Genomic DNA, 16,115 nt, shown 5'->3' on the forward strand with positions numbered 1-16,115 from the left:
TAGCAGCAGCAACTGACCCTGGCAAAGGAAAAAACCAACTCCATCCACCTCAGGCTTCTGAGTGCGAGAAAAGAAACACTCAACTTTACAACCACATCAGTAGAGCTCCTGTATAATAATGGGGGGATGCAATTGAGAGAAATATGTATCTTGAACTTTATAAAAGAACACTCTAGGAAAACAAAACAGAGGGGCCAAAAAAAAAAAAAAAAGAGTGGGGGAGGACATCACAGGAAACTTTACTTCCAATACCTGCAGCTACAGCAAACAGCCTAAGCTCTAGCCTGAATACTCATTGGAAGGACTGGTGCTAAAGCTGCAATACTTTGTCCACCTGATGCAAAGAACTGACTCATTTGGGGGAATTGGGGGCAGGAGGAGAAGGGGACGACAGAGGATGAGATGGTTGGATGGCATCACTGACTCAATGGACAGGAGTTTGAGCAAACTCAGGGAGATAGTGAAGGACAGGGAAGCCTGGCATGCTGCAGTTCATGGGGTTGCAAAGAGTCAGACATGACTTAGAGACTGAACAACAACAACAACCTCTAACCAGACAAACATAAACCTTACATTAAAGGCAGGTTTATCTCAGTTCCTTTTTCTAATACTAATTCCACTTTCAACAAAAATTTGCAAAACACACTAAAACACAATTTGAAGAGACAGAACATGCATCAGCATCAGATTTAGATATGACAGACATGTTGAAATTATCCTATCATGAATTTAAAACAACTATAATTACTATGCTAAGGGTTCTAACAGGAAAAGTGGACAGCATGTGAGAGAGTACAGGTACTGTAAGCAAAGAGATGGAAATTTTCAGAAAGAAAAGGAAATGCTAGAAATTAAAAACACTATAAGCAAAGGAGAAAAGGCAAGATATAAGCATCTGAATGCAGAGTTCCAAAGAATAGCAAGAAGAGATAAGAAAGCCTTCCTCAGCGATCAATGCAAAGAAATAGAGGAAAACAACAGAATGGGGAAGACTAGAGATCTCTTCAAGAAAATTAAAGATACCAAGGGAACATTTCAGGTAAAGATGGGCTCGATAAAGGACAGAAATGATATGGACCTAACAGAAGCAGAAGATATAAAGAAGAGGTGGCAAGAATACACAGAAGAACTGTACAAAAAAGAGCTTCATGACCAAGATAATCATGATGGTGTGATCACTCACGTAGAGCCAGACATCCTGAAATGTGAAGTCAAATGGGCCTTAGAAAGCATCACTATAAGCAAAGCTAGAGGAGATGATGGAATTCCAGTTGAGCTATTTCAATTCCTGGAAGATGATGCTGTGAAAGTGCTGCACTCAAATGCCAGCACATTTGGAAAACTCAGCAGTGGCCTCAGGACTGGAAAAGGTCAGTATTCATTCCAATCCCAAAGAAAGGTAATGCCAAAGAGTGCTCAAACTACCACACAATTGCACTCATCTCACATGCTAGTAAAGTAATGCTCAAAATTCTCCAAGCCAGGCTTCAGCAATACATGAACCTTGGATTTCCAGATGTTCAAGCTGGTTTTAGAAAAGGCAGAGGAACCAGATATCAAATTGCCAATATCCGCTGGATCATCGAAAAGGAAGAGAGTTCCAGAAAAACACCTATTTCTGTTTTATTGACTATGCCAAAGTCTTCAACTGTGTAGATCACAGCCAACTGTGGAGAATTCTGAAAGAGATGGGAGTACCAGACCACCTGACCTGTCTCTTGAGAAACCTATATGCAGGTCAGGAAGCAATAGTTAGAACTGGACATGGAACAACAGACTGGTTCTAAATAGGAAAAGGAGTCCGCCAAGGCTGTATATTATCACCCTGCTTATTTAACATATGCAGGGTACATCATGAGAAACGCTGGGCTGGAAGAAGCACAAAATGGAATCAAGACTGCCAGGAGAAATATCAATAACCTCAGATATGCAGATGACACTACCCTTATGGCAGAAAGTGAAGAGGAACTGAAAAGCCTCTTTGATGAAAGTGAAAGAGGAGAGTGAAAAAGTTGGCTTAAAGCTCAACATTCAGAAAACTAAGATCATGGCATATGGTCCCATCACTTCATGGGAAATAGATGGGGAAACAGTGGAAACAGTGTCAGACTTTATTTTTGGAGGCTTCAAAATCACTGCATATGGTGACTGCAGCCATGAAATTAAAAGATGCTTACTTCTTGGAAGAAAAGTTATGACCAACCTAGATAGCATATTCAAAAGCAGAGACATTACTTTGCCAACAAAGGTTAGTCAAGGCTATGGTTTTTCCAGTGGTCATGTATGGATGTGAAAGTTGGACTGTGGAGAAAGCTGAGCATGGAAGAATTGATGCTTTTGAACTGTGGTGTTGGAGAAGACTCTTGAGAGTCCCTTGGACTGCAAGGAGATCCAACCAGCCCATCCTAATGGAGACCAATCCTGGGTGTTCTTTGGAAGGACTCATGCTGAGGCTGAAACACCAATACTTTGGCCACCTCATGCAAAGAGTTGACTCATTGGATATGACTCTGATGCTGGGAGGAATTGGGGGCAGGAGGAGAAGGGGACGACAGAGGATGAGATGGCTGGATGGCATCATCAACTCGATGGACAAGATTTTGGGTGAACTCCGGGAGTTGGTGCTGGTCAAGGAGGTCTGCTACTACTGCTACTGCTAAGTTGCTTCAGTCATGTCCCACTCTGTGCGACCCCAAAGATGGCAGCCCACCAGGCTCCCCAGTCCCTGGGATTCTCCAAGCAAGAACACTGGAGTGCGTTGCCATTTCCTTCTTCAGTGCGTGAAAATGAAAAGTGAAAGTGAAGTCGCTCAGTCATGTCTGACTCTTAGCGACCCCATGGACTGCAGCCCACCAGGCTCGTCCATCCATGGGATTTTCCAGGCAAGAGTACTGGAGTGGGGTGCCATTGCCTTCTCCCAAACAGGGAGGCCTGGCGTGCTGCAATTCATGGGGTTGCAAGGAGTCGGACAGGACTGAGAGACTGAAGTGAACTGAACTGAACCAAAGTGAAGAATGCCTCTGATGGGCTCATTAATATACTGAACACAGGCAGAGAGTCAGTAAGCTTAAAGAAATGTCAATAGAGACTTCCATGACGGAAACACACAAAAAAGTATAAAATGAAAAAGATAGAATAGAATATATAAAACCTGAGATAATCACAGAAGTGTTAATGTAATATCAGGAGAAAAGAGAAAGGAACAAAATAAATATTTGATTTTGAGATTAATATATACATATACTATATATGAAATAAATAAACAACAAAGACTTAAAATATAGCATAGGGAACTATACTCAAAATCTTATACTAATCTATAATGGAAAAGAATCTGGAAAAATATATATGTATGCATATATATGTGTTTGTGTATGTAAATATTTATGTGTGTATATATATGTATACTGAATCACTTTGTACTACATTTGTGTTGAAACTAACACAATATTGTAAATTAACTATACTTCAATAAAAATAAGTAAAATTAAAAATAAATATTTAAAGAAATAATAATGAATAAAAAATTCCCAAAATTAATGATAGATACCAAACCACAAACCCAGATATTAAAGAGAGCAAGCAAAAATATTCCCCCCAAAATCTACATATACACATACGATATTCTAACTTCAGAAGATCAAAGAGAAAATCTTTAAGAAGATGGGGTGGCAAGGTGGGGATAGACCTTGTGTATAAAGGTCCAATGGTAAAAGTAACACTGGATTCTTTTTCAAGAACTAGACAAACAAGAAGTGAGTAGAATGAAATGCTTAAAGTGTGGGAAGAAAAACCTAGAAATCAGTAACAGGAAAACACCAGAACGCTTGAAAAGTAAACAACCCACTTATTAAAACATGAGTCAAAGAGAAGTATCAAGAAATATTTTTAAATATTTTAAAGTAAAGCACAAAATTTGCATTAAAACTCATATTTATAACAATATTTATAATTGCAATAACCTAAAATATTTATAACAATAAATGCTTGTATTAGAAAAGAAGAAAAATGTAAAAACTAAGCTTGTACCTGGGGAAAACTAGAGAAAAGAAAAGCAGCTTCAAAGAAAGCAGAGGAAAGAAATAATATATGGCAAAACCAATACAATAAAGTTAAAAAATAAATAAATAAATAAATAAATAAAAATTAGAATGAAAATCAATGAACTTGGAAACAGGAAATCAACAATAAAAACTAATGGAACCAAAAGACGGTACTTGGAAAAAAAATCAATAAAATTGATAAACCTGTAGCTTGATTGAGAAAAGAGAAGATGCACATAACTAATGTCAGAAATTAAAGATCAACCATCTCTTTTGATATCATAGACTTTAAAAGAAAAATAAAGGAATATTATGAACAACTCTATGCCCACAAATTTGATGACCTAGATGAGACAGACTTAGTCCTTGGAAGACATGCTCTACCAAAAATAACACAAGGAGAAATAGAAAATCTCCCCAAAGAAATATAGCTACTAAATTGAATAAATAATTAATAGCCTTTCAAAACAGAGGCATCAGGCCCAGATAGATTCACTGTTGAATTCAACCAAACATTTAAAGAAGAAATTATACCTTATTTCTACACTTTCCAAAAAAAAAAAAGAAGATGAAATAATTATAACTCATTCTATGTGGACAGAATTACCTTATTACCAAATCCAGTTAAAGATGTTACAAGAAAGCTACAAACTAATATCTTTCTTGAATATAAGTGCAAAACTCCTCAATATAGTATTAACAGATTGAATCCAACAATATATACAACGAATTGCACATCAAACCAAGTGGTATTTATCCCATGTATGCAAGCAAGGCTAGTTCAATATTCAAAAGCCAAATTATGTAATCCATTGTATCAACATACTAAAGAATGAAAAACTCTCTAAGCCAACTAAGACTAGAGGGGGACTCCATTAATTCATTAAATAACATCAAAACAAAAACAAAACAAATATCAAAGTTAATAGTGAGAAACGAGATGTTTTCTTCCTAAAGATCAAGAGCAAACAAAGATACACATTTCTCAGCACTTTTCAGTATTGTTCCAGAAGACCTGTCAGATGCATTGAGATAAAAGAAGTGGAAGGGAGAAATAAATGTTTCATTTGCAGATGACATGACTGTACAAAAATCCCAAAGATTCTACAACAAAAATGATCTACTTGAACCATTTAGCAGCTATACCAAGGTGGAAGGATAGAAGTTTAATATTTAAAAAAAGCATTGCTTTCTTATATACTAGCAATGATCTATTGGAATTTAAAATTATTACCATAGTAGCATTCATATTAGCACAGAAAAAGGAAATATTTAGGCAAAAACTTAAAATATGTTCAAAGTCTATATAAGGTAATTAAAAAAAAAACTCAAAGAAAATAAGGAAAATCTAAAGAAACAAGGCTATTCTATGTATATGGAAGGCAGATTCAATATTATCAAAATGAAAGTTCTCCCCAGCTTGAGCTGAAGAGTCAGGTAAATTCCAGTGCAAATCCCAGGGAGTAATCTTGTGGATATTGACAAACTAATTGTCAAGTCTCATGTGAAGGCAAAAGATACAGAAAGGCCAAAAACAATTGAAGTAGAAGAATAAAGTTGGACCACTAACACTATGAAAATTCAAGACTTAGTTTAAAAAGTCTATTAATCAAGAAAATAGGGTATTGGTGAAAGAACAGACAAATACACTAATGGAAAATAAAATGAGCTGGGAATAGACCCATGCAAATATAGTCAACTGGTATTTGACAAAAAGAAACAAAGGGAATTCAATGGAGAAAGAATAATCTTTTTAACTAATGATGCTGCAACAACCAGTTGCAAAGAAAAAAAAAAAAAAGAAGAATCTAGACACAGATGGCTTATACCTTAACAAATATTAGCTCAAAATGAATACTAGATCTAAATGTAAAATGCAAAACCATAAAAATCCTAGGAGGTAATGGGGGGAAATCTAGGTGGCCTTGGGTATGGTGGTGACTTTTTAAGTTATAAAATGCCTAAAAAGCAGGACCTATGAAAGAAAAACTGATGTTACATTTCATTGAAACTAAAAAGTTCAGTTCTCTAAAAGACAGTATTAAGAGATTGGAAAGACAGGTCACAGACTGGGAGAAAATCTGCAATAATTCTATCTAAAAAAGGACTAGTTTGAAGAAATATATAAAGAACTCTTGCATGCATGCATGCTCAGTCATGTCTGACTCTTTGAGCCCCCATGGACTGTAACATGTCAGGCTCCTCTGTCCATGGAATTTTCCAGGCAAGAATACTGGAACAGGTTGCCATTTCCTACACCAAGCTACACCAAAGGATCTTTCAAACCCAGGGATTGAACTAGCATCTCCTGTGCATCACCTGCATTGCAGGTGGATTCTTTACCACTCAGCCCCCAGGGAAGCCCTATAAAGAACTCTTAAACCTTATCAATAAGAAAGCAAGCCAATTAAAAATAGACAAAAGACTTGAATAGATATCTCGACAAAAAGACACAGATGGCAATTAAGCATATGAAAGGATGCTCAGTATCATGTCATTTGAAAATTGCAAATTGAGATTACAATGAGATACTATTACACATCTATGAGAATAGGTAAAATCAAACCCACAGAGAACCAAGAACTGTTTGAGGTGTAGAGCAACAGAAATTCTCATTCATTAACGAGAATGCAAAATGGTACAGCCACTTTGGGAGAGTTTGTCAATTTCTTACAAAACTTACACTCTTACCATATGACCTAGCAATTATATTTTGTGGTATTCACTCAAAAGAAGTGAAAAGTTATGCCAACAGAAAAACCTGCACATAAATATTTATAGCTACTTTATTCATAACTGCCCAAACTTAGAAGCAATCAAAACATCTTTCAATAGATGGGTGAATAAACAAATTGTGTCACATCCATAACCTGGAATGCTATTGTTCAGTAAAAAGAAATGACTTAGTAAGCCAAGAAAAGACACTTAGCAATCTTAAATGCATATTGCTAAGTGAAAGAAGCCAATCTGAAAAGGTAGCTTACTGCATGATTCTAACCATATGACATTCTGGAAGAGATATGACCACAGAGACAGTTAAAAAATTACTGGTTGCCAGGGCCTCATTTGAAGGGAGGGAGAGTGATGGTTAGATAACAGGAAATTTTTAGGGCAATGCAATTATTCTGATTATCCTGTAGATACACATAATTATATATATGTTAGTCAAAACCAACAGAACATACAACACAAAGCACGGACCTTATATAACCATGGACACTATTGGTAATGTATTGGCTCATCACTTGTAATAGATGCATCAATATTACACTAACGAAAGATATTGATAATAAAGCAAACTGGGGGAAGGGTGAGAGGGTATATGAGAACTCTACTTTCCACTCAATTATTCTATAAACCTAACAACTCAATGAATTAGTTGTATTCAGTGTATTAGTTAAAAAGAGACACATGAACTATATTCTGGGTGGTAAAATGCTAACATATATAGGACATTATGAGAGCAGACGAGAAAGCAAACCAGATAAATGATAAGACAAAGAGATATTAGCAAATGTCTCCAGAGGAAATGGTACCGAAATTTATTCCTAACAACAAAAGAACTTTACCCATGGGGAGGAAATTCCTGGAGGAGGGAACAGGATGAATAACGGCAGAAACATGAGATCAATCGTCTCAATGGTTGATCATCCTGTGGTGGGAAACGGCAGTTGGAGTTGTTGGCAGAGACCTCTTTGCAGGAGACTCAGATGCAGAGAACAAATGTATGGACACTAAGAGGAGAAGAGGGAGTGGGATGAATTGGGAGGTAGGAATTGATATATATTAATATACATAAAATAGATAACTAATGAGAACCTGCTGTACAGCACAGGGAACTCCATGAAATGCTCTGTGGTGACCTAAATGGGATGGAAATCCAAAAAAGAGGGGATATATGAATACATATAGCTGATTCACTTTGCTGTACCGCAGAAACTAACAACGTTGAATAGAAACTATGTTTCAATTAAAAAATAAGTAATCCATATGCAAAAAAAAAAACACAAAAAAGGAGAGCTTTATTCATTTTATAAAGAAGACTGGATCTCCTATGAATAACAGAGGAAACGTCTGCGTTTATTAAGGGAAATGTCATGGTATATTGAAAGCATTCAAGTTATATGGGCTCTCTATCAGGATTCCAGTTTCTTGGATTATGTTTTTAGAAGTAAGCATAGTAAGAATAAGGCACAGACTGATGAGGTAAGAAGTTTCTATGTCTTAAAAGACATCATATTTTGTTTAATGCATTTTCTGTTCTACTTTTGCTTTTTAGCATTTTAAAGTAGCGTTGTAAATGACACTCCGAAATGGACTGAGTTTTCATAAATAAACATTTCTAGTAAAAGTAACAGATGTAGAAAGACACTGTCCAAGACTCTACTGAATAGTGAGTATGAATATCTATATATGGTGACAAATAAATGGCTATATTATATATATATATATATATATACACATGTATATATAAAAGTTGTATCAACATACAACTATTAAAGAGTTTACCCCCTCCTGGATTTTGTTACTCTAAGCTAGTTGTATATTATATAATGCACAATTTATTTCACAGCTTGCAGAACAACAGAGCAAATATCAATTAGCATTTTATTCTTTATTCTAACTGGAAAAATTATATAGATTATTTAAAATTTCCTCCTGGGTTTGTCTGTGTGCATTCTAATGAATTGGCACAAAAATTTGAACTATTATTAAAAAAATACACACTATATGCATAAACTATTTCCCTTGGGGGGTGAAAAAGATTTTTTTAGCTGATTAAAAAGTACTAAAGAAATATGTCAAATACAAGGCCTATACTGTTTCTAATTTTAAGTTAAGTTTGTTATTTTAATGCAAATTTAAAACTTGATTTATATTTTAAGGTTAGTATATCTGAATGGAAAAGGCTTCATTAAGAAAAATATAGCTTTATCTGCTTTTTAAGTTATGCATCTTTAACAAAATATTAAATGATCATTTACATAATAGTTGATGAATAACATATTCTAGTGACTTGAAACTGGTTTTAATTCAGATGACACTGAGAAAATAATATATACCTATTTATAATAAACAAATTTATTGTTGATTTGCATATTTGTTTGGAGGTGAATATTTATCATTTACATAAAACCTGCTTTTCTTGCCCTTGGAAAGAATTTAAATACATTCAAAAATGTTTTCCAATAGTTCTATGTACTAATTTAAAATTATCCTTTCAACTTATTAAACACCTCTGGGGGTAGAATATATAGCAAAATTTTATTATTATTTTGAATAATTACATGCTGACTAAATTAATATGACTTCATTTTTAAAAGTATTCCTTTTGGAGGCTTCTCTAAGGCAGATCAGTCGTCTCTCAGTTAAGTCACCTTAGCCTTAATTTATCATACTATTAAAATTTTAGTCATATATATAGCCACATTGCAAAAGTATATACTTTGCTTTCTAGTTACAATTTCAGCCTTTTAGAAAAAAAATCTCTTAAAGCTCACTGAAGTGTTGCTTTGTCAATTATTGATATATATTGTATTAATTGCCTTCAGAAATCATCTGTACAAATCCCCAAGTTAATATCCGAGAGCAAATCTCAGCTGTTAATTCCAAGTCTTTCACAGACTTGTTCAAAGTATATGATTTCTTTTCACTGACATACAGGGAAAGACTAAATTTATCATTTGGTTCAGAAACTAAATCTATTTTATGCTTGATGAGGTACATCTCCTTATTTATCCTCTCTTAAGATTAAGGAAACAGTTAGCTCAAGGGGAATGACTTTCTAAAGGTTAAATTTGCCGAATGACTGTAGATAAATCATTAATCCTCTGAGTATTCGATAGGGAAGAAATTATTGGTAAGTTTCCTGGAACTTCTTATTAAGATGTTCCTCTAAGAGCTACTCTTTCTACAGTATTCCCACTTTTATCCACCATCTTGATTCAGGTCAATATTCCCAAATGCTTTTGCTATAAAAATCTTATGTTTTTCTGAATCTACTTCCTTCTTTCAGTATCTTGTAAACACCTATAGTAAACATCGTCCTCTGTGCTTGTGTGTCCTTACTTTAAAATATCTTAAATGATCCAGAATTCTTCAAAAATACTCATATTACTTCTTTGCAGTATATGTTAACATTCAACAGTCACCCAATTGCTAAACTGAAAAACTTGCAAATTATTCCTGATGATTTCTTCTCCAGTTTCCATCCAAATCACTGAGTTTTACTGATTTACCTAAGGCATCTATCACAAATCTATCCACTACTTTCATTACATGTTTCTAGAGCTCTTGACCAGCTGATTAGCATCTTTTTCCAGGACTGTAGAACCGGCCTTTAAGTTGACCCCATTTCACTCTTTGACACGTAGATCAATTCATTATTCAGTATATACAGTAAGCTCTTTAGAATGTTAATAAGATCATGTTACTGCCTTGCTCGATACCCTCTAAGGCTTACTTCAGTCATTTCAGTTGCTCAGTCGTGTCCGATTCTTTGCGACCCCATGAATGGCCGCACACCAGGCCTCCCTGTCCATCACCAACTCCTGGAGTTCACTCAAACTCATGTGCATCAAGTCGGTGATGCCATCCAGCCATCTCATCCTCCATTGTCCCCGTCTCCTCCTGCTCCCAATCCCTCCCAGCATCAGGGTCTTTTCCAATGAGTCAACTCTTCGCATGAGGTGGCCAAAGTACTGGAGTTTCAGCTTTAGCATCAGTCCTTTCAAAGAAATCCCAGGGCTGATCTCCTTCAGAATGGACTGGTTGGATCTCCTTGCAGTCCAAGGGACTCTCAAGAGTCTTCTCCAACACCACAGTTCAAAAGCATCAATTATTCGGCACTCAGCTTTCTTCACAGTCCAACTCTCACATCCATACATGACCACAGGAAAAACAATAGCCTTGACTAGACGGACCTTTGTTGGCAAAGTAATGTCTCTGCTTTTCAATATGCTATCTAGGTTGGTCATAACTTTCCTTCCAAGGAGTAAGCGTCTTTTAATTTCATGGCTTCAATCACCATCTGCAGTGATTTTGGAGCCCAAAAAAATAAAGTCTCACACTGTTTCCACTGTTTACCCATCTATTTCCCATGAAGTGATGGGACAGATGCTATGATCCTAGTTTTCTGAATGTTGAGCTTTAAGCCAACTTTTTCACTCTGCTCTTTCACTTTCATCAAGAGGCTTTTTAGTTCCTCTTCACTTTCTGCCATAGGGTGGTATCATCTGCATATCTGAGGTTATTGATATTTCTCATGGCAATCTTGATTCCAGCTTGTGCTTCTTCCAGCCCTGCATTTCTCATGATGTACTCTGCATATAAGTTAAATAAGCAGGGTGACAATATACAGCCTTGACGTACTCCTTTTCCTATTTGGAACCAGTCTGTTGTTCCATGTCCAGTTCTAACTGTTGACAGAATGTGGTCTACTGGAGAAGGGAATGGCAAACCACTTCAGTATTTTTGCCTGAAAACCCCATGAACAGTATGAAAAGGCTTACTTATTGCACTTAAAATAGGACCTCAAGTTTTATCATGACTATTGTCTTGCCTCGGAGAGGGCAATAGCACCCCACTCCAGTACTCTTGCCTGGAAAATCCCATGGACGGAGGAGCCTGGTAGGCTGTAGTCCATGGGGTCGCTAGGAATCGGACACGACTGAGTGACTTCCCTTTCACTTTTCACTTTCATGCATCAGAGAAGGAAATGGCAACCCACTCCAGTGTTCTTGCCTGGAGAATCCCAGGGACGGGGGAGCCTGGTGAGCTGCCATCTATGGAGTTGCACAGAGTCGGACACGACTGAAGTGACTTAGCAGCAGCAGCATAGTCTTGCCTGATTTCATCCTTAGTATTCTTGCCTAGAGAACTCCAGGGACAGAGGAGCCTCTTGGGCTACAGTTCAGGGGATCGCAGAGAGTCAGACACGACTGAGCGACTAACACTTTTCTCTCTAAACCTTCCTTATACCTCTGACTCCTCCCTTCTCACTTTTCTCTCATTGTGATATAACTAGATACTTCCAAGCTCTTCTCTTTGGCAGGATATCTGTGGACCAGCTTCCTTTTTTCTTCAAGGCAATTCAATCAGGACTCCTATGTAACATTTAAGAAAGTGATATCTTGGATACCATTAGTTTAATCAAATTCTCAAAGTGAGTAAGTGAACTCAGATATTTTATTCCAAGTAAAAAAAATAGTGTATTTTGTTTGTTCCCTGGTGACATACATTAGATCACATAGCAACAAACCCAGTGAGACCTGACTTCTTACTCTCTTCTCTATATGCCGAACTCAGATGCCATCCTCTTCCTTCAGCTGTTATAGTCAGTCACCCATGCATCTCTCTTTGGCTTATCAAAATCTTTCTTGTAAACCTGATTGTCTCCTATATTTTTCTCTTTAGACTCTTCCACATACTCTTAATCTCCACTTCTATAAAGTCTACTTCCTCATCTAGTCAATTCTATGCAATGTAACATTTAAATATTTTAAGTGGATTCATGTACATTAATTTCTTTTTTCCTAATAAGTTCTTTGATAGCACTGATTTATATCTCTATACAAGTCAAGAAACCTAGTCATTTCCATTCTTTGTCAAATCTATATATTTATCAACTCTTAACACACACACATTTTCAAGATGCTTTTCAACTATTTCCTCATTTCCTCTAAGAACATCAATCACAGACTGTTACATGTTCTCCTATTATTTTTACATCCATCCTCTCATCTTTCCTTAATATTTAATATCATATTCTAAAATGAAGATTTTTTAAATCTTTGTGAAATGAAAAAACTATTAACATTTAAACGTCTAATAGCAAATTTTCTTATTAAGTAAATAAAAGATGTTAGGAAAACTGGACCACTACATGTAAAAGAATGAAATTGGAACACTCTGTAACATCAGACAGAAAGATAAACTCAGAATGGGTTACAGACCTAAATGTAAGACCAGATACATTTCCTCTTAGAGGAAAACATAAGTAGAACACTCTCTAACATAAATCACAGCAATATCTTTTTTGATCTACCTCCCAGAGTAATGAAAATATACACAAAAATAAGCAAATGGGACCTAATTAAACTTAAAAGCTTTTGTACAGTAAAGGAAATCATTCACAAAAACAAAAGATAACCCACAGAATGGGAGAAAATATTTGCAAACAAAGCCACTGACAGGGGATTAATCTGCAAAATATACAAAAAGTTCATGCAGCTCAACATCAAAAAAAAAAAAAACTAAAAAGTGAACTGAAGATCTAAACAGACATTTCTCCAAAGACGACATACAGATGGTAAAAAAAACTACATGAAAAGATGCTCTATATCACTATTAGAGAAATTCAAATTCAAACTATAATCAGGTATCACTTTACACCAGTCAGAATGGCCATCATCAAAAAAATCTATGAACAATAAATGCTGGAAAGATTATGGAGAAAAGAGAACCTTCCTACACTGTTGGTGGGAATGCAAACTGGTACAGCTATTATGGAGATTAGTATGGAGGTTCCTTAAACATAGAACTACCGTATGATTCAGCAATCCCACCCAGCATATATTCAGAGAAAATTATAATTCAAAAAGATACATACACCCACCCCTATGTTCATTGCAGTAGTATTTACAATAGTCAAAACATGGAAGCAACCTAAATGTCCATCAACAAAGGAATGGATAAGGAAAATGTGGTACATAAATACAATGGAATATTGTGCTTAGTTGCTCAGTCATGTTTGACTCTTTGCGACCCCATGGATGGTAGCCTATTGGGCTCCTCCGTCCATGGGATTTTCCAGGCAACAGTACTGGAGTGGAGTGCCATTTCCTTCTCCAGGGGATCGAACCCAGGTCTCCGGCATTGTAGGCAGATGCTTTTACCGTCTGAGGCACCAAGGATGTCTAACTGTATAATCAGCTCATCAGAACAATCATCCTAAGGTACAAACATAGAAGTGTCATAACCAACCCTGAACTCTTAATGATCTTATTTATTTCTACAAAGGAATAAAATATAAAGTATTTGGCTTAAAGACAAGACTATGAATTAGTTGGCTGTAAACTATTCACCTAGTTCTGATGCACAATTTTTCATGCAACCCTCACACCAGTCAAATGTTTCCTAAAATATACCCCTTGAGATAGTCCATGAAATAAAAGTGCTGTGGCCAAATTAGATCTTCAATGTTCAAAAGGTCTTAACCATTTTTAGAGGTAATAAAGGCTATTTTATAAAGCAGAACATAGCGTTTCTCAAGCTTCATTTGACCCTCTCTTCATATTACATCCAAGGAACAAATTTTGAAAAACCACATGCATTGCTCCTACTTTCCCATGTCTATGTTGGAAAAATGCAAAAGAAATGTCTTAGTAAGATTATGTTCGGATAACTCAGGCATGCCTATTTTTCTGAATTAAGTTTGGTAGAACCATATCCAAACAGGAGCCACAGTCAGAATGGGAGGTAGGAAAGTAGTAAATCTATAGGGTCAGCTCTTAAAATATTAGAAACTTCTTTTTAATAGATCAATAGGAGGTATCTCTTAATGGTATATAACAACACACCTTGCTCATAGGAGTAATAAAAACAGAATTCTAACTTATTAATTGGAATGAATTTATTCACTTTCTATGAGAGTTCTACTGTGTACCAGAGTGTGTATGTATGTGATATTATAGCCAGCGTATCTCCTGCCTTGGATACACCCACTCAGAAAGTCAATATAAAAGCAGAATGCAATTCAATCATTTACAAAGATAATGCAACATGGAAAATATTTGTCAAAAATATAAATGATCAATCCTAACACATATCTATTATAAGGAAATCCAAACCATAACAGGAAGACACACTGGATCATTACCAAAAAAGATGAATTAAATTGAATATCTAATATTATGTTGGTGAATTCATTCTAAAGAGAAATGATATATTTTTCAAAAGTCTTCTCCTTACAAATTAAAAGGCTTAGTTTGTGTATATTGGCTCTTGTAAATTCAAAATCTAAAGGAAAGAACTAGCTTCAAGAACAGCTGGATCCAGAAACTCAAACAATTTTATCAAGCTGAGAGAGATCACAAAACTCAATCAATTTAACATGAGTAGTCAGCAGGAAAGATGAGAGGCATCTCCATGTCACCAGATTTCTTACCTTGTCCTTTCTTTTGAATATTTTGATTTTTGAGGGACTTTATTTATATACGCCATTTTATTAGGACAACATAAAATACAGACTACACAATGCTAATTGCAATGTTGTACAGTATCTGACATGTATAGCAAACCACACACCAGTGTCCTATTTATCCATTTTCTGTGTGACAGAAAAGCCACTAAATTTGCAGATGTTATTTTAAGAGGGGGAAGTTGATATTTCTGGCACCACAAAATTCTAAGCTTTTTCTATCTATGAACTGTCTAAAACAAAAAGTTGTCTATAGCCTATTTCAGGAGTCATGAATTATGGAACAAAGAGCACAATGTGAATTGCCAAAAGGAAGGTGTGGGGATCTCAAGAAAATTCAAAGCCAATTATTTAACATGAAAAAAATTTATTTGTAATACCCACAGTAAGACACACACTATTTGTACACAAAGCCTTTCCTAAGCACCATCTATTCTTTCAAGGGATAAAAATTCATAATAATTTGGAGTAGGGGGGAAGAGGAACAGTTAATAGTCCTAAAACTCAGTTTAAGCAGTCAAATCCACTTCAATCTGTGTTTGGTGGGACCAAACAAAATGTAGCAAGATAAGTATACATTACAAGAATTCTGACCTCCATAATCATAACCCTTTTTGGAAAAAGCAATTGTCTTTTATTCTCTCTCCTTTTTTTTTTTTTTTTTTTTTGAGTAAATAATACATAAATTACAATCCAGCTACAAAGAGAACAATCTTTTTTTTTTTTTTTTTTTGCTGATTTGAAATTCAGCAAACATACCAGACTATGCTTTCAGGTGGCAAAAGCTCCAGGGTTCCCCGGCTTCTTTTGTGTTCCTAGGCTGGTAGAGGGCTAGGAGCTGACAGATGCTTATCAAACATTCATGTAAACAT

The 16,115-nt window shown here is 35.7% G+C and overlaps 1 long non-coding RNA gene across 2 annotated transcripts in view; it reads right to left on the bottom strand.

Annotated features, from left to right (window-relative positions):
* Positions 1 to 16,115, bottom strand: part of LOC123330786 — a 143,508-nt gene that overhangs the window by 126,757 nt on the left and 636 nt on the right. The window contains exon 2 of one of the 2 annotated variants that reach the window (XR_006546947.1): positions 7,604 to 7,777. The exons of the other annotated variant lie outside the window; for it this stretch is intronic. This is a non-coding gene — a long non-coding RNA (uncharacterized LOC123330786). Of the gene's footprint in view, positions 1 to 7,603; positions 7,778 to 16,115 lie in introns of those variants that run through there. 2 annotated transcript variants of the gene reach the window in all.

The sequence above is a fragment of the Bubalus bubalis genome, chromosome 20 (assembly GCF_019923935.1).
Source record: "Bubalus bubalis isolate 160015118507 breed Murrah chromosome 20, NDDB_SH_1, whole genome shotgun sequence".
Taxonomy (NCBI): Eukaryota; Metazoa; Chordata; class Mammalia; order Artiodactyla; family Bovidae; genus Bubalus; species Bubalus bubalis.